This window comes from Eurosta solidaginis, chromosome 4 (assembly GCF_040869045.1).
Source record: "Eurosta solidaginis isolate ZX-2024a chromosome 4, ASM4086904v1, whole genome shotgun sequence".
NCBI classification, from domain to species: Eukaryota; Metazoa; Arthropoda; class Insecta; order Diptera; family Tephritidae; genus Eurosta; species Eurosta solidaginis.
Genome location: NC_090322.1, coordinates 203441424 through 203468258, shown reverse-complemented (window position 1 = coordinate 203468258; position 26835 = coordinate 203441424). Strand labels below are relative to the sequence as shown.

Sequence of the window (26835 nt, the reverse complement as noted above, 5' to 3'; positions counted from 1 at the left end):
CCATCCAGCTTTTCAACCACGAAAATTGAACATGAAATACTTTCACGCTCATAGCGACTTTCTTTTTAAGCTCTGATGATTTCAACTTAAAGGCGGTATTAACAAAATCGCCTGTCATTTTAAAGAACAACATAAAAAAAAAATAAAAATTCATATCAAATTGTCTTTACAAAGCACCACCTATTCCACTTTCACCTCTCTTTCCCGAAATACTTGCAAAGTCATGCTGCTCAAGTCAAATTAAAACTCATTGCTTCAAGGTTACTGTGTTAGCATATTTTATGAGCAACTTTTATTTACAAACAAGCAATAGACGTGACAGGCGCAATATTTGGCAGTGGAAAAAAAGATCAGCTTACTTATTTCGTAAACTACATAAAAATACAAGAAAAAATTCGAATATGTAAGAATTACAAAAGTCACATTCCTCGATTTATTATATTATGGCTTGTTATTGACGTTGATGTTCTTGCTTGCAAGGCGACTTTAGAAAAGGCTGCTTAGTTATTTGGGAAAATGTGAAATTTACGTCGAATTTGCAGCCAAGAGTAAAACAAAAAATAAAAAAACAAGTAAGGAGGGGACTGTCTTCGGCTGTGCCGAAAACTTCATACCTTTCATGAATGGGGTTGAACAATAATCTTATCCTGTTCGTAATCTCCAAATAATCGGATGCATAAGTTAAGAAATATATAGTGAAGAGATGTACAAACCTAAACGATTTTTAAGATAAACATAAAATAAAAACTGGCAAAAAATCCCCTAATCTGAGCGATCGGTTGTATGGAATATATATTATATATAGCTCCGATCAAAGTGACTTTTTCAAAGATACTCCTGAAAGTATGCAATGAGAGAAGCTATAAAATCGTACAATTGTAGTTACAGCTGAGAAGTTTGAGAGCTGATGGCAACTAGTAGATTCTGGAAGCGCCTAGAAGATGCGAACGTTGAAATCAGAGAGTATAAAAGACAGCAAATGTAATAGAGGCGCTGGAATTTAGTTTGAGTTGAGCTATCAAGCAGTTTCGATTAAGACGCTATCTAGCGAGCCATAGCAGTATTATTTTGAAAGTCGAGTTTCATTTGAGCTATCAATCAGTTTGGTTGTTAAGTCAGCTAGTTGCAAAGTATAAGTGTTATTGTGAAGTACTTTAATAATGGTCATTTTTCCATTATTCAATATTGCAGTTATTTATTCAACAGTTTAGTGATTCGAACTTAGCAGAAGGGCAGATAAGAGGATTTGCAAGTAAATTCGTTACAATATATTAGAATATATATCACCGAGCTGACGTTTATACTTTCTAAATTGCGGCAGGAATGACCAAAATCGTCTTATCTGAACGATCGGTTGTATGGGAGATATATGATATAGTGGCCCGATCCTACCGGATCCGACAAATGTCTAATATAATTCAAAAATACATCCTTCTGCCAAATTTCAGTGAGATATCTCAAAATTTGAGGGACTAGTTTGCGTTCAAACAGACAGACGGACGGACAGATGACCGGACATACGGACATGGCTATATCAACTCAGTTCGTCGCCCTGATCAATTCGTTATACTTAAAGGTGAGTCTATCTTCTATATTTCTCAACGTTACAAACATCGGACCAAAGTTAATATACCATTTCATGTTCATGAAAGGTATAAAAATACATGTAAAGGAAGAAAACAACAAAAAAAGTAAAAAATATGATTCAAGTATAGAGAAGTAGTTCCACTTCTTCTTCTTCTACGCCATTGACGTAATTTGACATAAACTGTGTTTTGGCATTCCCTTTTAAAACTGCGCTACCATATTCTTAAAAAGTAAACGTCTCAAAACGATATTTTGATTTGCAGTTGTATTAGTCTCTTTCTTTAAATTTCTTGGTCTATATTTTGATCTTCAACAAACTGCTTTCGGAAGTTATCTAATGCAACACCTGTACAAGAACATACAAGAACTGCATCTGCCGGAAAATATGTATCTGGCTCGTTCGTATTCGGTTGCAAACATCAAACATCCGTTTTTTTCCACTTTGGGATGATAAGCCATTGGACAGGCAGCTTTTCACTGTTGTTAGGGCTTATCCCTACTATGTAGCAGTGAGTGGCTTAAGCGCTGGAACGCGTGACTTCCGTTGTATTTTAATAGAGCCTTCCTCTCACTGGGCTGACATGTGAAATAATGGTGGCCCTGTCACAATAAAAGGCTATGCTGCTAAGAAGTGATTGATAAACTAATGTTTGGTGTCTGTGTCGACTGGGGTTTTACTCTGAGATTCTAAAAGAATCCAAATACTGCGACTCTGGTTGTCCGTAGGAAGTAGAACGGAGCGACGAAGCAGTTCTTGATAGTGACGCTGATATATGCAGGAACTCCCATTGGCAGGTGTCTATCGGAGTGAAGTTAATAAAGCTGAACAACTTGAACACCTTAAAATAAATAAAGGCAGTTTTTTCAAACTTCCCAACGTGGGTTAAGAATCGTATGTGAGGTGACTGCGGACTCGGCAAATCAGTTGCATAATCACAACTGTAATATATCAACACGGGGTTTAAGATTAACACTTCACTGTATTAAAATTCAGTGACCTACGAAACTTCATACTAAGAAAAATTATAAATATGCGTAGTGAAAATTTTTAAATTATACTTAGTGATGGAACTTTTAGAAAAGGTATCGATACCCGTACTTATATAAAATACTCGGGCCAAAGTATCGATGCTAGTACTCATACTCAGTAGAAGGTATCGATTATACTCGATCCAACTGAGTACTTCGGAGTTTTCACCAAAAATGAAGGAACTTTTTTTTAAAGCGAGATTTTACGTTTTAAATTTAGTACAAAAAAGTAAGGAATTTTAAGGTTGAACAAAACCGAACATTATATATCCATTTGTGTGCTCTACATATATTTTAAAGATACATTTAAAGAAAAACGTTAAGAACAATAAATTATTTAAAAGATTTTTATCGACTTATGGCATTTTAGAGAAAACGGCTTTTTCGTTTCCAAAAAAAAATTTATGAACGTGGTCGCTCCTCGGCAGTATTTTCGCAAGCGCTCCGAATATTTCTCCCATGAAAAGCGTGCTGGTGAAAGTTCATCTGCCTTAATGAAGCCGTTCGGAATCGGAATAAAATATGTAATAAAATAAGAAAAAAAAAATTTGAAGTTAAACGGTTTTATTGAAAGGAATACTTACATGAAAAATATGAGGCGGAGCAAAACTTTATTAAGGTTCACTTGGTCTTATATATGACTATCAATAGAAATTTAACGTGTCCAACGCTTTTATTTAATTGTCTGATCAAAGCCCTAGATTGATGGGTAGTGTGACGACTAGTACTTAGAACCTACCTAATTAATTTCTAGCTTTTAGTATTATAATTACTTCATGTAAGTATTGTTATCAATAAAACCGTTTAACTTAAACATTTTTTTTTTTTAATTATTTTATTTTAAAGTTTTTAGTCTTTATTTAATTGCCTATTATTTCTCATTCTATTTAGTTTATTTAGTGACTCATTATTACAAGTACTTTTTCCTGACAACTTGTTACAGTCTAAGCCCACAATACATAATTCTTCCAAAGATTTTACTCGACTCTGCGCCACATATGCTTGTCCCTCCTCGAAGTCCAAAATATTTTGATGTCACCTCAACCGGACTGTATGTAACATTTGTTCCAAATCGGACATCATAGGTCGCCTTCTATTCACATATTTATTGTGACGGATATTAGTGACACTAAGGGATACTCACAACACTAATCTGATACTAAGTAAATAAAGGCACAACAACAATAAAACAAGCATGTATATACATAAACGAATCAATCATTATGTCTACACATATGTACGTAAACGCAGCAGGGAAAAAGGCACAAACACATGCATATATCTTATCTGAGATACTCCCACAAGTAGGCAATCGTCTGTGGAAGTATCATTCACATATACATGCGCATAGGCTATGCGAGAAGCTATAACAATCGTGCATCTGTAGTTATAGCTGAGAAATTTATAGCTGGTAAACAAATAGCAAATTTTAGAAATAGAAACGCCTAGAAATATGTCAACGAAGAAATCAAAGAGTATAAAAGCAGCAGCTGAGGCACGACGAGTCAGTTTGATTTAAGCACGCTATCTGTCGAGAAGTAGAAGTGTTATTGTGAAGTACTTTAATAAAGGCCATTTTGCATTATCGAATAGTGGAGTTATTTATTCAACAGTTTTGTGATTCGAACGTTAGTAGAAGGTTGCAAATAAGAGTATTTGCCCTAAATTCGTTACAGTACTATGTGTTCCAAATAAGTGCCAAAGCGGACCACAAATACGAGTTTTTTGAATATATCGATCCTTGCACCACCTATCGGAGCTTTTTTCTTATTATTGCATTGTCATCGGGTTCTGAACTATATTCGAAGTTTCAAGCTTGTAGCTTATCGGGAAGTTCCTTAAATTTCAATTACAAAATTCGTGCCAGCCAGCCAGCCTGTCAAGTCCAGCTAAATAAAACCGTTTAAAAATAGTACGACGCAATTTGGAAGGTAAGCGCGGTCTAAATCTCCTCGGAGGTAAACCGCGTCAAGTATTTTTATGGCATTAAATCTTTTGTGAAGAGATTAACTAAATAGAGGGATCAGAACGATGTTCCTTTTGTAAACTTTTGTAATTTGCACTAACATATCTCTCCGGCTAGTATTGTTACCTTCCATATATATATTGAACGTTTTATTAAGATTGAAACTGTAAGCCATCTTTTTAAAGTAGGCTTGTTCCTATCCGCTTTTTATCGGTTATATATATAATACCAAATACCATATATCCGCCAAATTGCAAAGTGAAATCAAGGGCTTTTAAACCTTTAAATTTTACGGCTTGCAAAACTTTTAAATTTTCTTCTGTATTTGTTAAAGCAGCGTTTCTTTTTTTCCATTTTTGAAAGTCGGTGTGGATATAATCACATTTCGACCTTTTTCAATACCAATATATCGTCGACGATGCTGTAAAAGCTGCTAACTCTATCCACCAAAACTTCAAAGTAGATCGAAGAAGCTCTATTGCATGGTAAGTTAAAATGTTCTGAAATTTTAGGGAGTTAGCAGCTTTTCATAATTTTTTTTGGAGTTAGTAAATCTGGACAATAAACAAATACTTTTCTTTTACCACCATATGCGAAAACGCCTCCCATTCCATCATTATCAAAAAGTCGGTCTAAGCTTAATGCGAAGATTTGGTTTGGTGTTAATGGACTGAGTTTTGTTGATCGTAAACATGTAGACCACCGGCACTTGGTAAAGCATCGATATTTTACTCAGTACTTGGAAAAAAGCATCGAGTACGAAATACTCGAGAATTTTTTGGAAAAGTATCGATATCACTCACTCAGTACTCGAATCATTATATCACTAAGTAACTGAAAATTCATGTTTAGTATTCAAATTTTCGTCAGTTTTGCGTAAGATCATGAACTTTTGCTTGTATTGTTTTTTTTACATATTTGTACATGTTTTTATAATGAAACATAAAAAATTATTTTGCTAAAGCAAAACTAGGTGAAAACTTAAAAAGGTCCAATTATAATTTTTATACATTTCCTTTAAATTTTTTCTTAATCATGCAGGAATATGACAAAACATGCACTTTCACATAACTGACAGTGTTTACCGATATTCAAAAGCTCTTCAACTACGCATGTGATTATATGCGCATCTGCCATTTATTCTTTTGTGGGTTAAGAACAAATATTTCTTATTCTTTTGCGAATACAATTTCCGCACTAAAAAATATTTATAATCCGTTCATAATTTACTTCACCATTTGACTCGTGTGTATGCAATGATTTTTCTTATCATTTGTTGTTGTTGTCCGTACAGAGCACTTAATAGACTGACAGTACATACTGTATTTTTTATCACTGTCGACCTTTCTCGCATTGAATTGTATTGTATTTGACAGCATTGTGTTGCATGGTCCTCATATCACATTATTGAAGCCTTAGTATTCTTCTTTTATACTTTATCTGTCTTGTGTTTGTTATAAGTACACATAATGAATGTACATATGCTAGCCTTGTGAGAGAAGCTTATATCTATTCAAGTGTGTGGAATTATTTATAACGTAGCGAGATATGCTTTTTGTGTGAACGAAAATTGGTATTATATAAGAGCACATACTCACATCAGTTACTGAGAGCACAGCTTGGACCTTTGTGATTTATTTGTTACTATCTAGTGGTGGATGTAAATATGGTCCTTAAAGCAAAAATCCATATCAGGGAATATTCTATCTAGCACAAGGTAGCCTATACGTCGTAGTTATATTTTAACTTATCCTTAAAGAAAGGCTCGAGTTGATGAACTCAATAACCATGATGGAAGCAGTTTCTCGCTCTTACGCCGCCATCTTGAACGTCCCATAGTTGTTTTTTTGATGCTACAACAAAATCATCAAAATTACAACAACCACGTGAAAATTTTCAATTTTGTTTGCAACTATCTCTGGAAAGAAATTAAATATTAAATTTCCGCTTTTGGATATTTTTGGACGTGTATTAAGAGTGTCATGCTGTCGTATAGAATTACCAAACATTTTATAATTTCATGAAAAGAAAATGGAATATCAAAGTTGGTTCTAACCTCGAAAATATTGGGACTTTAAAGGAGAAGAGATAGATATAGTGGGTGAGTATATTTGGGTGCCCGATGAATCATTTGTCTAAACGAAATCGATAGATATCCCATACACCTGAATTTTCAGATTTTATGAATTTTTGAAATTTCCTCAGATTTTTGTTCAGATCCATTAAGGAAAGATATTAGGTATTCGGCGCAGCCTAAGACAGTCCCGCCCTTACTAGTTTTTATCATACAATTGCTACTACAATCATGTAACCTAACCTACTTTCTATATTTTGAAAGAGTATGAAATTTAATACTATCTAACCTCCCTACTATATTACCCTTCTTTTATGCCCCCTTTCCCGTGTAGGCGGTCGATATGACAGCTGCCAAACCTTTTTCCATCTTCTATCATTGCATTATGTCAATAACGTTTTATTGTTTTCAATATTTTTTTGTTTATTCAAATGAAAATATCAATTTTTTGTTCAAATTTTTTCGATACTCTTCTTCTTTTCTATATTTTTGTTCTATTCTCTATGAAAAATGTTATAAAAACTGGTCCAATGCGGTTCTCTCTGAAATAGAAAGAAGATACCCAATGGATTGTGTGATTTTATATTCCAAGTTAGAGTTCACGGCAAATTCTGTCCTATCCAAAAATTGGTTTGACTCCATGCAACAAGTGAACTTCGTTTCCACTCTTCTTTTCCTATATCATTCTCTCCTGGTATATCCTCCGTTTTTCTTTTTATTCTTGTTCAATTATCTCCCATCCTCGCCCACTTCCATTTCCACTTCAAATCCCACCCCTACTCCCACACCCGTGTCCGCGTCCTTCGTCAGAGCACCAGCTACTAGGGGCGGCTATAAAACTAAGCCCTAGAAAACTTCTAGTACTTGCCAAAAGTACGTAATTTTATAACCTAAGTCCTGTAACCTAATTAAGGTTTTCTGTGTGGTCGCCAAACGAATGTTGGTAGCAGTATGGGCCCATTCAGTCTATGTGAGGTCTTTATTAACCGGCCAGTTCAGCCTAACCTAGATTCTAGGGTGCCATATACGGTCGAATGGACGCTGGCTCAAAGTTTAATGCGGATGGTACCCACATTACCGTCTAGAAAATTTTCTCTTCTTCTCTGTATTGATTTTGGTTTTCAGGGTTTAATTTTCTTTGGGATTTTCCGAGTCATCGGCTTCTTATTGGTTTGTTATCGGCTTGTTATCGACGGGTTACAGATATGTCATCCGTTTTTTAATGAAGTTTTATCGGTATCTGTTTCAGAATAAACCAATGTAAAAAATGCTATAAAAATAACACGAAGATAGAACGATAAACGATAGTTTTTTCACAACACCCCAATAGCAAAAACGATAACTTTTCCATAACAAAGCGATAATTAGTTGATAACAACTGGACAAGTATTTGATAACTATGTTTAATCGATAACTTTTCGATAAAAAGAGATTAGCACTCCGATAACAAATAAATAGCGTTTCAGTAACAGACTGATAAGATTTTCGAAAGATGGCCGACAACTTTTCGCTAGTACATCAATAACAAACCGATAACTTGTCAATAAAAACACGCCCATATTCTGTCGACAACAAACAAATAATTTATTGCTAATTAACACTTCGATAACCCTTTGATAACACAAAATCCGATTACGCTTTCCGTTCCCGCTTCGATTTTGACTTTTAATCTTTTCTTTCCTTACTTTCCTCTTCCTTTCCTTTAAGGGCAAACCTTGTTCTAAAGGCATTGGAAAGTTTAAATTTAGAACGTTGCGTATACGCCATGTCATCCCCATCGGGCTGTAGCTGTACTGAGTACATGTTTTTCTGCAAGCGTTTTTTATGACTAAGACTGCCGCGTCTTTAGTGAGTCACTTTTAACTAATCTTTGCACGCTAATTAAACTGAAAATCAGATAACTCAAAAGAGGCACAAAGGTCGTTAATTCCTAAATAAACACAAAGGAGTAAACGAAAAGGAAATAAAAAAGCTCTACATATAAAAAGAAGAGATAAAAGGCCTAAAGAAGAGAGTCAGCAGAATGCTGAGAATTGTAGGATGATCTCTTAAAGCGACAGAAAATAGTTACATATATAAATGAAAAACAGACCAAACAACGAGCGCCCAAGGAAATAATAAACATACAAAACAACAAACGAGCCATTCAGAAGTGTGAGAAAAAACACTTTGGCAAGGAAGGCGCGTGAATAGATGGAGACAAGTACATTTGAATGGAAAAGTACAACCCAAATATATAACTGTTCCACATAAATGATAGGAAGAAAAGAAAGCTTCTGTTTTTGATGTTAAGCAGCTTAGAACAGGCTCATTTAACCTAAAATATATAGGGGGATAATAATTAGTTTTTTTTTTTTGGTTCAACCAACAACCAATTTGTATTTGTTTTTGCACACACATTAGTGTATATTTATGGTTGTATATATTGCTAAGGTTGAATAATAATGCTTCAGGATAAGCCAAATATTACAGAAAAAATAATTAAAACACTGACGCATAATATTTATACAGAACAAAGTACGAAAATGTATAAATTAAGGCTTAATACGAAGAAAATCCTTAAAATTGTTATTTTCTGTTCCAAAGTAAGTTAAAATATAAAAGGATTTAGGTAAAAATATACAAAAATATTTTGCATTAATCAACTAACACAAATCTTGTAGTTTACATCTCTTTGATATAAATGCAACCTATATCTTAGATGGTTGCGTAGGCGGTATGATTTTCTTTCAATACCCAGTTTACTTAATTGACACTAACAGCAGCGAACAAAAATATTGATTTTTTTATTTTTTTTTCCTCTGTTGATTTAAGGAAAAAGTTGAAATGGAACTTAGCAAAACAATCTCAAAAACATTTTTGAAAAAATTAGAAAATTCGAGAAAATTGTATGAATATTTCGAAGTTTTATTTGAGTTCTCTGAATTCTGTTAAATATGCGCTTTGTAGCCTAATGAATTTTAATCTAACAAAATATCGCAATTCGCATATTCCACAATATTTATTCCCAAAACAAAACAGGTTAAAAGGTTTCGCATTGCATACTCAAAAAAAAAAAAAAAAAAAAAAAAAAGAATTCTGAGAACTCCACAATAAAAGTTTGGAATTTTCTTAAAGTTTTCGCGAATTTTCGAATTTTTTCGGGAAAGCTTTTGAGGCAAATTAGCTTCAGTTACAAAATTCATAGAGTTGGCTTCTTAAAATACCGAAAATAAAAACAGAAGAGTTTTATGCACGAAATTTGATTTCGCTGCTGTGCATTAGAGAATAAGTGTGAGAGGACTGTTTATTGAAAGGGATAGTGAGCACATTCTCTGTGCGGAGAATATGGGGAGGAAGAAGGGAAAGAAATGTAAATGGTGGAAATGGAGAGGGGATTGCATAATACAAAGGAGAGGTGGGAAAGATGGAGACAGGAAGGAAAACGGAAAAGATAATGAAAGAAATGGAGAAATAATTGAAAAGGAAAGGAGTAGGGTAAAGGAAAGTGATTTAATAGAAAGGAAGGAGAGCATAAGATGTGTAGGGGAAGCCAAGCTGGGAGAGTGAGTCGGTGAAGTGCTGGAGTTAAACTTAAAGAAAGAACAGAAGAAGAAGAAGACAAAATGTGGAATTACGAGAGAAAGTGAAAGAGTAAAGCTACATATAAAAGATACGTAGGGGTATGTAAAACATTTATTTAGCAATTTAAAATTTTTCTTTACGTTTTTTGTCAGCTGAAAGCTAATGAAAATTATTCAAAGAATGAGCGAATATGTCAATACAAACTGTTGACCCATCTCAAATTAAGAAATTAAATTCTGAAAAGGTATAGAGATATAAATAAGAATAAGTATAGGAATAAGAATAAGTAATATACTGAAAATAGGAAAAGATTAGCCCTTTAGGGGAAAGAGGAGATGGAGGGACAAAAGAAGCAGAAGAGTACAGATAAAAGAAAGATCAGATCAAAGAAGAAAAAGCAAATATAATCAAAGAAGCGGCATAGCAAAGGAAGGAAAAGGGTGCAAAACAGGGAAAGGAAGTCATTTTTGTCCCAAGAAGAGGCGGGAAATTGGACGGTGGAAGAAGTGAAAGAATGATATGAGGTACGCAGCGTTATTGTTCAAAACATGTAGACAAGTAAATTTGCGCAAAACATATTTCGAATAAGTTAAATATTTTAATTACCATAGTATTTTTTTATTGTAACATACAAGCACTTGATTAGAAAAACCACTTATCTACGCCAACACATAACTAACTTAAGAAAATATTTGCAATCATTAAAAATCAATTAATATTGCATAACATGCGAAATAGAATAGAAAAAATCGTATAAGTTTAGTGACTAAAAACCACAATCATAATTCAATTTGTAGCATATAGATCAATAACAGCACATGCACTTATAAAGACATATGTACATACACATACATATGTGTGTAAATGCACACTATATATGGCTGGAAAACAACCAAGTTACAATAATAAAATTTCGGCTGATCAAACAAAAATTGAAAAGGATTTTCCGAGATTCTCTCAATTGAATCTTCAAAATTTGTGGCAGACTCGTTCAAATTGCCTTTCTTGTGTAAATATCTTTGCTCACGGTATTATTTATCAAAAAGTCTAATGGAGGGAACGATTCTCTGATGAACCCGATCACGCTATCGATGATGATGGAATTAATGGATTAACAAAGTTATGATGAAATCAGAATAACAATAAATTATAAAACGGCAAAAATTGAGCAACACCATAAGTTCAATCAGAATTGGGAAGGACCACTCCGAGTCGTTCGAAACTAGTCGAGGTTTCAGACAGGGTGACCCATTATCGTGCGATTCCTTTAATTTGTTACTGGAGAAAATTATAATAGCTGCGGAACTTAACCGCTCTGGAACAATACTCTATAAAAGCTTGCAATTACTGGCATATGCTGATGACATTGATATCATCGGCCTAAACACCCGCACCGTAAGTTAGGCTTACTCCAAACTGGAAAAAGAAGCGGCAAATTATAGGTTTGATGGTGAATGCGGACAAGACGAAGTGCCTGCTGTCAGCGAGCAGAGTCCAGCATTAACACAAACAACAACATCAGCTCTGAAATCTAGCGAATAATCACTCTTGCCAATAGATGCTACTTTGAACCAGGAAGGTAACTGAAAAGTAAAATCCTCTCTCGGCTATATGGCGTTGGCTAGTACCGAAGAAGATTTAGTGATGAGATGCACGAGCTCTAAGCAGACATTAACATAGTCCAGCGAATTAAAGCGCAGCGGCTATGGTGGCTAGGCCATATAATGTGAATGAAGGATAACACTCAAGCTTAAAAAGTGTTTCTATCGGAATCCGCCTATGGTAGCAGAGAAAGAGGGTGACCCTGACTGCGCTAGAAGGACCAGGTGGAAGACAATTTAAATTCCCTTAGTGTGACCAATTGGCACCAGTTGGAGGAGCGGTCCTGGTTGGACAGCCATAACCGTTTAAATGATAATTAAGTAAATAAGTAAGATTGCGTTCAAACAACTCAGCTTGCCATTTTGATTATTTCCATGTACTTACTGGTGGCTCTATCTCATCAATTTATTTTAATTTATAGTATAAAAGGGAATTATACGAGGATTTCAAAAAATAATATAAGCATCAAATTTAATTCGAACTAGCTTAAAACAGTGGTATGGTTCATGGAACTGTATGTTTTGATGGAAAAAAATTTTTCGAGCTGCCATGAGTCTACCAATACCAGAGTGCCGCGCTTGTCTTCCCAAAAGTGACGAAAAAATGTATGACCTATAAAATTATTCAAGCAAAATGCTTTTGAAATTCAGAGAAACTATAGTAAGATACTCTTAGCCAAAATTTTGCAATATATTCGATTTCTTTTCTGAAAATACTGTCACCCTGTTGTTGTGAAAGTAATGTCGCCCGAAGGTTTTGAGAGCGGCCTCATGAGATACGACTTTATTAAAGACTTCGTTCCGTTACGGCCTTATTAACTGAATGTTTGAGGTAATTAACATAACTTTTAAGATCGTTCTATAAGGAAAGGTCGATATATAATATATACCCCATACAACTGATTGATCAGATTTTATAAATTTTCTTAGTTCAGCTTACACTTTGGCTCGTATTGGTTACATCTTAATGTTTTGCATCCTAAGTGGCTCTGCAGACGCCAATTGAATTACGAATTTGGAAAATATGTACAATAGACTGGGTCGATTTATTAACCGATATTGCGCCATCAATTTTTCGACAGGATTTGTGCACAGGAAAAAAAAGTTCCACTGCGCATATCCAAAAAATATAATTTTCTAGCTTGCAAAAAAAAATGGCGAAAGGGTAAATTTTTCGACCAAAACACACCCCAAAACCCAAAAAATATTTTTTTTCAAAAAACTGTTATCGCCAACATTTTTAAAACAGTTTTTTTGAAAAAAAAAAAATATTTTTTGGGTTTTGGGGAGTGTTTTAGTCGAAAAATTTACCATTTCGCCATTTTTTTCGCAGGTTCGAAAGTCATTTTTTTGGGTGTGCGTAGTGGAACTTTTTTCCTGAGCCCAAATCCTATCGAAAAATCGATGGCGCGTTATCGGTTAACTTTCGTCCATACAAATTGACCAAGGTTAATGTACAACCCTAAAGAACACACCATACAAAAGTTTTACTAGTTTACCTATTCACCGAACCGCTTTTTCAGACAGAGGACCGTTAGCGGCGGTGTTGTATAGAGCAATCAAGAAAAATTTGATCTTAATCTCCTGCTTCTTCTTCACAGTAGGTAGGCTCTTTGCTCAATTAAAGGCAAGGTTAGGGCTTCGCATTTTTTTACCTTTAAAGGTTAGTTATCAATTGACGTAAATCAAAAGAAGTTTACCATACAGCATTGCTATGAAAATACACCAATTAGTAACATCATGCAGTTTTATTCTTTATTTTCGCACAGATCTAATAATATAACTACTAGTGCAGCTACATATAATTCGCAATTTGGTATGTCTCTACGAAACCATTCATTAATCACATAAAGCAAAAGTTAGATAGCAAACACGACGGAATGTAGCGGTTTGTTAAAAGCAAATGTAAACAACATATTAGTAGTTACTTGCCAACATTTGCAGACAACTTTCTCTTAAATCCTTTTATTTTTGTTACTGTATTCCGTCTGTTTGTCTGCGATGCTGGCAAATCAATTTGTCTCACAGCTGGCTAATAACGATTTATATATAACTGAGACGCGAGCTTGAAAACGTTCTTCTTGGTTTCCCCATTTTTATACCCAGCTGTACTTGTACACAGGGTATTATAACTTTGATTGTATAACGGTTGGTTGTACAGGTATAAAGGAATCGAGATAGATATAGACTTCCATATATCAAAATCATCAGTATCGAAAAAATATTTGATTGAGCCTTCTCCGTCCGTCCGTCTGTCCGTTAACACGATAACTTGAGTAAATATGGAGATATATTCACCAAATTTGGTACACGAGTTTATCTGGACCCAGAATAATTGGTATTGAAAATGAGCGAAACCGGATGATAACTACGCCCACTATATAAAAATTAGAAAAAATTGTTTAAAATGGGCGTGGCACGCCCACTTGTTATAAAATCAATTTTACAAATATTATTAATCATAAATCAAAAATCGTTAAATCTATCATAACAAAATTCGGTCTTTACTATAAGGAATGCTTTAAAGAAAAATTAACGAAATCGGTAAAGGACCACGCCCACTTTTATATAAAAGATTTTTAAAAGGCTCGTGGACGAATAAAATAAGTTATATCTTTGCAAAAAATAGCTTTATATCAATGGTATTTTATTTCCCGAGTGGATTTATAACAATAAATATGAAAAACTTCAAATTTAAAAAAATTGGCGTGGCACCGCCCCTTTTATGACTAAGCAATTTCTGTTTCGGGAGCCATAACTCGAAGAAAAATTAGTTCAGAATAGAACCATATGTAAATGTATTATTGCGTAGCCTTGTAACACTATTAGGCACATAAAACAAACAACAACTGCATTTCAAGTGTACAACTGGGTATGTAATGTTCGGTTTCACCCGAACTTAGACTTCCTTACTTGTTGTACATATTTATGACGACATAATTATGGTTATTTTGAAAATTTATTAGACTGTTATATGCTGTTGAGTGCTGAAAGCGTTAGCGAAGGCGTGCCCTGTATCCACTTCTGAATTTTTTACTATTTGCTATTCTTCTTTGTATTATGCCTTTCGTCTATTTTGAAAATATAATCAAAAGTGTGAAATGAAAGCAACACTTCAAGGCGATAAAGCTTAAGAAAATCCATTACGTTGGTACTTAATGTGATCAAAGTGGCAATATAGTCAAAAGAAAATTTAAAAATTCAATTGTTAATAAAAAGCAAGTAAGAAAGTTTTAGTTTGGGTGAAACCGAAATTTATTTACCAGCTGTGCACTTGAGACGCTCTTGTTGTTTACTTTGTGTGGTTAATAGTGTTACAAGGCTGCGCAATAATACATATACATACGGTTCTACTCTGAACTCACTTTCGTTCAAAAGAAGTAAAACGGATAAAGACAGTACCATTAATCTTCCTATATTCGCGCCAATTATTGTAACATCTATACTCGCGCCCAGTCTCACAGACCGATAGTTCATACCCCCTACAATATATTTTTTTACATACCCTTTTTTAAATATTATAATTATTTTAAAATTTAGGGCATAATGAAACAAAATAGTGTGCACTAGACTGGGTTGGTCCCCATACAAAAAAAAGTTGCTAATGTCCGCCCCCAAATTTAAAGATTATGTTGAGAGGGTTTCGGAAAATTAAAAAAATTTTTTTTTTGATCCTTCGAAATACAGCCGAAAAGGTTTTTTCGTTGTAACTTGGTTATTTGACGTCCGATTTTTAAAATTGATATGCCATTATTTTGGCCTTGAGAATCTTCACATTGCCGTTTAATGTCCTTTTAAGCTATGAAGTCCTTTTCACATGATTAGGTCAGCTAACAAAATTTTACCCTGATTATTATACGTAAACCCGAAACTCATGATATTTTTGGAGGAAAAATTACAGGGTTTGCATTGAAAAGTTAATAAAGATATGCCAAAGATAATGAATAGGGGAAGTCAAAGTAAATAAGTGATTCAAACCTGTTGTTTCCTATTTATAATAATAAAACTATGCGACAAAATAAACTTTTTTTCTGAGTATTGGACAAAACCCACGTTTTCGTAGAGATTGAGGCTTAAGTAAACCAGAGATATTACCTCCGTTTTTCGAACTTAGCCTCCAAAAATAGATTTCGGCTTACGAAGTTCGAAATTCTACATTTCGAAATTTTATTTTTTTTGTTAACGCGTTCAGCACATTGAAAAAGTAAAAATGTGGTCGTCGTCCGCTCTTTTCCCTTATTTGAAGGGCTGAAATCTTTTTTTGAGAAATTTAGTATAACAGCTGTTATACGAGGTGAAAAGTCAGAAGTCAGAGTCTGACTGTATTTCTTCGCCTCAACCATACCACTACCGAGGTAGAATATCAGTCAAATGTAGTTAAATACCATAGAGTTATTGCAAACTTTGTTAAGGTTAGACCTTTAAGAAAAGTGGGCGTGGTCTTCAACCGATTTTGATTATCTTGACTCAGTGTATATAACTTGGCAATGATAGTGTATCTGCTAAATTTAACGGCTTTTGACTTCAGGCTTGTTAAACTTCTAAATTTTGTTATTATACATGTGGGTGGTGCCACGCCCATATTCCATATTTTTTTTGGAACTTACAAAATTTCATTAAATTATCGTCAGATTTTGTTCTTTTTCAATACCAATCTATTCTGGGTCCAGATAACTGGTGAAGAATTCTCAATATTTGCTCAAGTTATCGTGTTAACGAACGGGACAGACGGACGGATATGGCTTGATCAAATTTTTTTTCCATACTGCTGATTTTGATATGCGGAAGTCGTTATATAGCGCGATTCCTTTACACCTTTACAACCAATCGTTATCCAATCAAAGTTATAATACCCTGTGTACAAGTACAGCACAATGAGAAACTTCAACAGACAAGGTTATTTCAAATTTTTATTGATTGCTATTGAAACGGCCGTGACGAAGATTACAATGCCAAATTCTGAAGTTCTGATAAAGTGTGCCGCCAAGCGAACTGCCGTTTTGATATATTTACCCTATATCAGAAAATTGGAACGGGTGTCATAAGGTCAACGGCCAAAACATCAGTTGACTTTATTACCCCTTCAAACTGCCATAAAGTCAATTGAAGCTATGAGCATATGAAATGGTCAAAACGTCAGATTTGAAATAGTTACAATATCAACGAAAATGACATAATCACACCATCCTGTTTTTCCGAATTGGTGAAAAAGTAAACTTTTTTTTTATAAGTGGTCATGTTTTACAAATTTTAACAACTATAGCATTACATTTATGTTTTATTGTTTTCGCTGTACATGGCGGCCGCTGTGGTGTGGTGGTAGCGCGATCCGGTTCAAATTCCGGGCGAAGCAACATTAAAAATTGAGTGAGAAGTGTTTTTCAATTAGAAAAAAATTTTCTAAGCGGGGTCGCCCCTCGGCAGTGATTTGGCAAACGTGCCGAGTGTATTTATCCATGAAAAGCTTCTCAGTGAAAATTATTCTGCATTGCAGATGCCGTTCGGAGTCGGCATAAAACATGTAGGTTCCGTCTCGCCAATTTGTAGCGAGAATTAAAAAGGAGGACGACGAAATTTGGAAGTCAAGTATTTTTTTTTTGGTCAAGTGCACACTAGCACTACCCCTTTAAATAAAACATAAAACCAGATTGGTTCCGAGAACTTGACCAAAGGACGGGTGTCCTTTCTACTCACTGCATTATTTTGCCGTTACCGTTGCGTTGCCTGTGGATTGAGAGCATAACAATGAAGACGCAGGTGTTCCAAATCAACGTAAGAGTCAAAACTACACAAAAGTCGAATGTGTTAGGGCTATTCTCGCTATTGTCGTTCTTGCTTTTTCGCTGCTGTCATATTTTCATGAAACTCAGCATCCTTTTTGCGGTGTAGAATTTTGGTCAAAATAAATTGCCTGTATAAAACCGTATCTAAACGTGGATATTTATGTTTGCTAGTGACTATAAAAGTTGTCACTGTCACTGCATGTGACATTTTTATACTCAGCTGAGCAGAGATAACAGGGTATATTAATTTTGTTCGCAAAACGGTAACCCGTACCGGCATAAACTAATCGAGGTAGATATAGACTTCTATATATCAAAATGATCTGAGCGAAAAAAGAAATTCACTTAGCCATGTCCGTCCGTCCGTCTGTCCGTAAACACAATAACTTCAGTAAATTTTGAGGTATCTTAATGAAATTTGGTATGTAAGTCCCTGGGCACTCATCTCAGATCGCTATTTAAAATGAACGTAATCGGACTATAACCACGCCCACTTTTTCGATATCGAAAATTTCGAACAACCGAAAAAGTTCGATGAATCATTACCAAAGACGGATAAAGCGATGAAACTTGGTAGGTGGGTTGACCTTATGACGTAGAAAATTAGTAAAATTTTGGACAATGGGCGTGGCACCACCCACTTTTAAAAGAAGGTAATTTAAAAGTTTTGCAAGCTGTAATTTGGCAGCTGAGTATGTAATGTTCGGTTACACCCGAATCTAGCCTTCCTTATTTGTTATACTTAGCGTGCTTTATACACAGACTATTTAACTTTGGTAACATAAAGGTTGATCGTAACGGCATAAACTAATAGAGATTATAATAGACTTCCACATATCAAAATGCTCGGTATGAAAAGGTAAATGGATTTGGCCATGCCCGTCCGTCGGTCCGTCCGTCTGTCTGTGATTATTAGGATACCGAGATATCTTATTGAAATTTGGTATCTGAGTTCCATGGCTTTCATCTCCCATCGCTAATTAAAATGGGCGAAATCGGATGATAACCACGCTCACTTTTTATATATATAACATTTTGGAAAACACAAAAAACCTGATTATTTATGAAATAATAGACCTATAATATTGGCAGCCATCGTGGTGTAATGGTAGCGTGCTCCGCCTACCACACTGTGTGCCCAAGGTTCACACCCCGTGCAAAGCAACATCAAAATTTTAGAAATAAAGTTTTTCAATTAGAAGAAAATTTTTCTAAGCGGGGTCGCACCTCGGCAGTGTTTGGCAAGCGCTCCGAGTGTATTTCTGCCATGAAAAGCTCTCAGTGAAAACTCATCTGCATTGCAGATGCTGTTCGGAGTCGGCATAAGTACGTAGGTACCGTCCGGCCAATTTGCAGGGAAAATCAAGAGGACCACGACGCAAATTGGAAGAGTAGCTCGGCCTAAAATCTCTTCGGAGGTTATCGCGCCTTACATTTATTTATTTTTATAATGTTGAAATTTTATGGAGGACTTATATTGAAACTCTTGACTTTGAAAACATTTTTGAAAATTGGCGTGGCACCGCTCACTTGTGATAAAATCAATTTTACAAATATTATAAATTTTAAATGAAAACCCGTTAAATCTATCATAAAAGAAAAGGCAGAGATGTTGCCTTTACCATAAGGAATGCTTCGAAAAAAAAAAATTTACGAAATCGGTAAAGGACCACGTCCACTTTTAGATAAAAGATTTTTTCAAAAAATAGCTTTATATAAGATATTTTTCATTTCCCAAGTGATGGAAACAATTTGAGTTTTTGAAAATGGGCATGGCACCTTCCTTTTTTTTGACTAAGAAATTTTCTACGTTTCGGGAGCCATAACTCGAAGAAAAATTAACATGAATAAAACTGGGAATACAAAATTTCTTTATAGCAGAAAAATTTCTCGTAAAATGGACGGAAAAGGGTCGTAGACTAGACATTTTTTAAGCTATTGCATAGATTTTATCGCGGGCTTGGCGACTAAATCAAAAAAAACCGTAACGGATATTTGTCAAAAAAGTTTCGAAAAGGTTCGAAAATGTTCGAAAAAGGTTTGGTGTTAGCAACCGCCAAAGACATAAAATTGAATCTCTATCATAAAGTTAAAGTTAATGTTTTTTTTTGTTTTTTTTTTTTTTTTTTGTGTTTCGTGGAAGGAGGAAAGGCTTTATGCACTGACCGGGATATTTAAGCCTCACTGCGAGACTCTCCGAGTGTAGGACTCCCTTCTTCCATGAAGGCCTACCCACTAAAACCTAACCTCCCACGGCCCGCGCAAATCCCCGTACCTGGGACCGCGTTTAGCATTACTTCGGGTACGGGTGCGCGCTACGTGAGCTCTATGGCTACTCTCACGCTAATGGGCTAGGCATCCGTCTTCTCGTTTACTGGTAAGTATATGCCTCACATATGTGCTGACCGTATCCCATCTGTCTCTTCGATAGGTCATGTTATTAATGACACTGCCCGGGGATAGGTCGCCAAGTACCTCTTCTACCCTCCTTCGCTGATGGGAGAAGTGCCTGCATTCGAAGAAGGTGTGGCGTACATCGTCTATTTCCCCACAGTACAGACAGCTCGGGCTATCAACCTTACCCATTCTGTGTAGGTATTTGCGGAAGTAACCATGTCCCGTTAGAAACTGGGTCAGGTAAAAGTCTACCTCTCCGTGCGGTCGCTTCAACCATGGATCAAGTTCAGGGATTAGTTCCCTAGTCCACTTTCCTACGATGCTGTTGCTCCACTGATCTTGCCAACGTCGGATCGATTCTTCTCGCGCCTGCATGGCAACAGCAGCTCTACTTGCTTGCGATCCTTTGTCATATATTGTTTTTCTTTCCTCAACGAGAAGATATATCGGTATGGTTCCCGCAACGACCAGGACAGCTTCAGCTGATACCGTGCGGTAAGCCGAAGATATTCGCAGCGCTCCTCTGCGTTGGACCGAGGTGAGGGCGACTCGGTTCTTCCGGTATTTCATTGCGTCCGCCCAGATTTCTGCACCATATAAGAGTATAGAATCCGAGGCTGATGCAAGCAACTTCCTTGTGCATGGCTTTGGGCCACCTGTGTTTGCCATTAATCTACTCAACTGCGCTATTATGCGCGCAGCTCTTTCGCAGGTCCCTCGTATGTGATCCGAGAAGTTGAGTTTGCTGTCTAACCTCACTCCCAGATATTTCGTTGAAGTGAGTGTTTCTATTGGCTGGTCCCCAACCATCATGTTCCTGGTAGCGGGAATACGTCTCTTTGTGAGGATGACGATCTCCGTTTTGGCTGTTGCTAACTGGAGACCGTGCTCAGCCATCCACCTATTTACATTACGCATGATCTGGTTTAATTTTAGCTGTGCCAGCTCGCAGCTTGGTGCTGTTATCACAGCTGCCACGTCGTCTGCAAATGCAACGAGGAAGGTGCTTTCTGGCATGTCTAATCGAAGAAGACTGTCGTAAGTTATATTCCAGAGATCGGGACCTAGTACCGAACCCTGGGCTGCTCCACCTGTTATTTTTACCTTTTTTTGACCGTGAGTACTTTCATATATTAGATACCTCTCTCTTACGTAGTCCCTTAAAATTTCTAACAAATATTGCGGTACTTTGAAAGTGCTTTCTAGTGCCTCAAGCATGTCCTCCCACCTAGCTGAGTTAAAAGCGTTTTTGACGTCCAGCGTGACCAGCAACACTATAGGTCTTGCTCTGTGGCACGCTGTCTCGGCTTTCTTGACTGCGTCTATAACTTCTGCTATGGCATCTATTGTAGAGTGCCCCCACCGAAAACCATGCTGTCTGGGCGACAGTCCTCCGGCGTCCTGTAACGCTCTGGTGAGGCGTTGCTTCAGGAGACTCTCCATCAATTTCCCTGCTGTGCCCAACATACATAGGGGGCGGTAGGATGATGGAGAGTTGGGATCTCCTTTCCCTTTTGGAATGAGAACCAGTCGTGCTGTCTTCCATATGGTGGGGAAAATTCTTTCTTCGAGACATTTGTTGTACATGTGCAACATAAGTTCTGGGCAGTCGTTTGCAGCTAGTCTAATTGCCTCCGCGGGTATTCCGTCGGGCCCAGATGCTTTCCTAGGTTTCATAGTTCGCACGGCAGTTTTAAGCTCTTCTTCTTGGAAGTTAATGTTAAAGTTTATGTTAAAGTTAAAGTTAAAGTTAATGTTAAAGTTAAAGTTAAAGTTAAAATTAAAGTTAAAGTTAAAGTTAAAGTTAAAATTAAAGCTAAAGTTAAAGTTAAAATTAAAGTTAAAGTTAAAGTAAAATTAAAGTTAAATTTAAATATTTAAAAATAATATAAATAATATTATGACTCCGAATATTGAAATAAATATTGCACACGTTAGCTATGTTAATGTTAGGCGCTCATTTGTTGGAGATATTTGCGTGCTTATGCAAACTTAGAAATGGTCTACACGTTGTCATGGTAGCAATTTACATTTCTACGAATCCAAAATTGGACGAGATAGAGCATTTTATTCATCGCACTTTACTGGAGTACTCTGAAGAAGGGGCAAAAATACTTGGTAAAAATGGTAATAAATTTCCACTTATATTGGCCGGCGATTTCAATATCAATTTTGCTGATAAAAAATCAGAGCGGTTGACAAGTTTTCTTTTTGAAAAATTCAATTTGAAAATAAATAGTGATCCAAAAGAATCCACAACAAAATATGGGACCACCATTGACGCGGTATTTTCAAGATATTTAGAGGATATCAAGTTTCAAATGTATGTTTCCTATTTCAGTTACCATAAACCTATAATTTCAATCATAAATATTCCTGAATAACCTATGTATGTACATATCTTGTAAGATAATAATAAAAATTTTTTAACCAATATTAACTTCTCATTTATTCAATAAATGTAAAAAATTTGTTTTCTTATCGGTCACTACGCTTAAAAAGTGTAACTTGAATTAATATCAAAGACAAAACTTGCATTAATATCAAAGAAAACAAAATGTTGATAAATATTATAATTGCATAAGTTGATAATATGCAATAGCTTTACCGCGGCAGTCCCCGAGTGCCACACGTCCTTTTTTGTTTTTTTTTTTTGTGTTGTATTGTATTTCTGTAAGAATGATATTTCACTTACCAAGTTTCAGTATAAGAAGAAATTGGGACACATTTTTTAATGGGCGGTGTCACGCCCCTATTTCGATCAAGCATTATACAATAGAGCCTAAAAAAAAAAAACGAATATTCCCTCGTAATAAAAATTCGAAAAAGTACTTTATCTGAAATGAACTGTACAATTCAAACTCACGTTGAGTATATAATGTACGCTTACCCCGAACTTAGACACCCTTACATGTTTTTTTATTAGAATTGGTGTCAGTAGATTTTTTTGGTTTTTGGCGATGCATTTTGTGGCTTTACAATTTTTCGTGTAGCGTAGGTTGTCCAGTTGTGGTCGTTTAGAGATATTAGTTGCAGATGTGCTTTGACAATTTTATTTTATTACTGTGACTCGATTTTTTTTAAACTAACAAAAAGCTATTGAAAGTTCTACATATGCAAGTGCGCAAAATATAGAATGTGAGTAATTTTTTTTATAATATATATAAAAGGTATTTAGTTTAAGCTCTAGCTTAGTTTAATTTATATAAACATAATTTGACTGTAAATAATTATTTATTTATATTTATTATTTAATGTAAAACTTATATCAAATAATCGTTTATTTTATTCAACTTTATTAAGATTTCATTATATGCAATTATAACTTTGTGAGCATGCAAACTTTCCAATCTACGCAACGGCAAGCAAACATGTACTTATAAGTATTGGGGGAACACAAAAATTTAAGGTAAAAGTTTATTTTTAGGTTTACCAAAAAGTTAAGGGCAATTAGTGGTGCTCGTCATTGAAACAAGAATATTTTGCGTGTTGTAAATGCAATTTGTCTGCGTGTGCGCATAATTGTTTCCTAATGGAAGAGGTTTTTAATTTCTTTTCTGCATGTGGCAAACTTTTACATGTAATTTGATATTAGCGTGCGTCAGTGTAAGTAAAAAAGATTCAGGTAGGGAGCAAATTTAATATATATGTAGTTACAGTCAGTGCCAAAAGCTACAGTATACATGTGTAAAGTAACAATATTACCTATACTTAAGGGCTTTCTGCCAGAGTATCACATTGTCCGCAACTAAAGAATATGGAAACATGCTGCTGCAGTCAGTGAGCTGATCTGGAAAAATATTGTCACGGATATTAGCATTACTAAGCTATACCATCACTAAGGCCATGCTAAGCAGTATTTACGTCAATAATCAAATCATGTATACACATATATAAGGCAGCCGAGAGATGTCACACACAGATGCATTTACGCCTATGTGTGCGCGAGAGACTGTAAACTACAAACATTCACATCAATAACTCAATCATTATGTATCTACATAAACGAATCAATCATTATGTCTACACATACATATGTAGGTACACGCAGCTGAGAAGCAAGGCACAACCATATGCAGACATCTTATTTGAGATGCTCTTAATGTAGGCAATTATAATTGTGAAAGTGTCGCTCACACATACAAGCATGGGGTATGAGAGAAGCTATAAAATCGTGCAATTGTAGTTACAGCTGAGAAGTTTGAGAGATACTGGGCTAGTAGATTCTGGAAGCGTCTAGAAGAGGCGAACGAGGAAACCAAAGAGTATAAAAGCCAACAGATGTAGAAGCGCTGTAATTCAGTTTGAGTTGAGCTATCAATCAGTTTGATTAAGCACGCAATCTGGCGGCCAATAGTAGAGTTTCATTTGAGTTATCAACCAGTTGGGTTATTAAGCCAGCGAGTAGCAAAGTATACGTGTGATTGTGAAGTACTTTAATAAAGGCCATTTTTCCATTCTTCAATATTGGAGTTATTTATTCAACAGTTTAGTGATTCGAACTTAGCAAAAGGGCAAATAAGAGGATTTGCAGCAAAATCGTTACAATTGGTGTCAGAAGAGGAATTGTTGAATAAATTCCAGAAGACAACAAGGACATGGAAAATTTCAGTGAATTAAAGATCCAGCAACTGAAGAAGGAGTTGGAGAGCCGTGGATTGAATACAAGCGGCGTTAAACTCGAACTTCAGACACGGCTACGAGAGGCAATGGAAGCAGAAGGAATTGATGTGGAAGAGTATATATTTCACCTTGATGGCGAGGAGACAACAAAAATTGAAGAGAAAAACGAAACATCGCAGACGGTTACCAGCACAGACTTGAACATGATATTGGCTGCAATATCTGCACAACTATCGACAGTAGCATCAATGTCGTCGCAATTGGCATCCCAACTGGAAGCGCAAGAGGCACGTATAACAGAAATGTCATCGCAAATATCCACCAACATGTCATCTCAACTAGAAGAACAGAAAACGTATATGTCATCACAGATGGAATCACAAGAAACGCGTATGTCAGAAATGTCGATACAGATTACATCGAAGATGGAAGCACAAGAGGCACGGATATCCGAAATGTCGGCTCAAATTTCAGCACAGATATCATCGTAGATCTCTGCTCAACTGGAAGAGCAAGAAGGACGTATTTCCTCGAAGTTGGAGGCGCAAGATACAAAAATTTTACAGTTTGAAGAAAAAATCGAGGCCGAGGTGGATGCTTTGAGAGGACGTATCGAGCAGTTGCAACTAAATCGCCCAGCAGTTTCAACTTGTAATCCAAAGGTAAAAACACCATCCTTTGACGGTTCTGTTCCTTTCCAGGTCTTTATGCTACAGTTTGAGAAGAACGCAGCAGTGAACCAATGGAATGCTGAAGATAAAGTTGCAGCTCTGTTCGTGGCACTGAAAGGGCCTGCCGCGGAAATCTTACAGACCATCCCAGAGTACGAGCGGAACCACTACGAAACATTGATGAGCGCTTTAGAGAGACGTTACGGAAGCGAGCATAGGAAACAGATATTCCAAATTGAGTTGCAAAACCGCTACCAAAAAGCAAATGAGACATTGCAGGAGTTTGCTTCAGATATTGAAAGATTGGCTCATCTTGCAAATGCGGACGCACCCGTGGAATACACTGAAAGGGTAAAAATCCAGAGCTTCATAAATGACATACGAGATGTGGAAACGAAGCGGGCTACATATGCGAATCCAAAGTTAACGTTTGCTGAAACGGTATCGCATGCACTGACTCAGGAAACAGCCTCAATTTTGAGTAAGCCAGCGTACAAAGCTCATCGCGTGGAAGTGGAAAAGCCAGACTGGGTAGACGCAATTTTGGAAGCATTGAAGGGTACGCAGCAGAAGAATAATGATGCAGTCAAATGCTTTAAGTGTGGAAAGCCAGGGCATATTGCGCGTTATTGCAACACCAACCCTAACAGTTCCAACAATGTGGGTGGTCGAGAACGCAGAGCAGAAGGAGATGAGCAAATCTCCAAGACAAATCAATCGTTAAACTAAAGTGAGTCAGCAGCAAGGGGCGACAGCTGACTCCCTCAATTGAATGCCCCATAATCTCTATCTCACAAATTGGAAGAAGGTCGAGCAATCTTACTGTCGGAGGACATGTGGATGGAAAGGAACGTTTACTGACTGTAGATACGGGTACATCTCATTCCATCATTCGAGCGGATTTAGTCAACAACAAGATAAGTCCATTCAATGGACCAATATTACGTACAGCCACTGGAGAAGACACCCAGGTAATTGGAGAAGTAGAATGTGAAGTAGCAATTGGGAACGTCACGGTACTACATAATTTTATAGTGGCAGGTATTGTTGATGAAATCATAATTGGAGTGGACTTCTTAATAAACCAAGGCATCAAAATCGATATGCAAAGCAAGACGATGCGATATAAGAACATGGATGTGCTACTTAATTTCGGCTACGAGAGAGGCTACAGCAGTAAACGAGTGCTGGTGGAAGAGAGTCAGCAAATACCACCAAAATCAGAAGCAGTCATCTGGGCAAAGGTTGATGGAGATTGTGGGACAAACAAATTGTGGGTTGTCGAAGCAGCAAATAAATCAGCACTGAAAATACTTGTAGGAAAAACCCTGGCTATGACAAAACAAGATGGACGTATTCCGGTAAGAGTACTCAATGAGTTTAAGTCGCCATTCAATTTGACCAAAGGAGCTATTTTGGGAAGATGCCAAGAGGCCGAAGTAGTTATTAACTGTGAACTGTGAACAGCTCCAGGAACACGTTTCATCTAGTAATACTGATCTTTCAAATGATATCACGGCATGGACGCATGGGCTAGAGG

General features: G+C 36.2%; 1 protein-coding gene across 4 annotated transcripts in view; it reads left to right on the top strand.

Annotated features, from left to right (window-relative positions):
* Positions 1-26835, top strand: part of kairos — a 546037-nt gene that overhangs the window by 124007 nt on the left and 395195 nt on the right. The gene's annotated exons all lie outside the window — the stretch shown is intronic.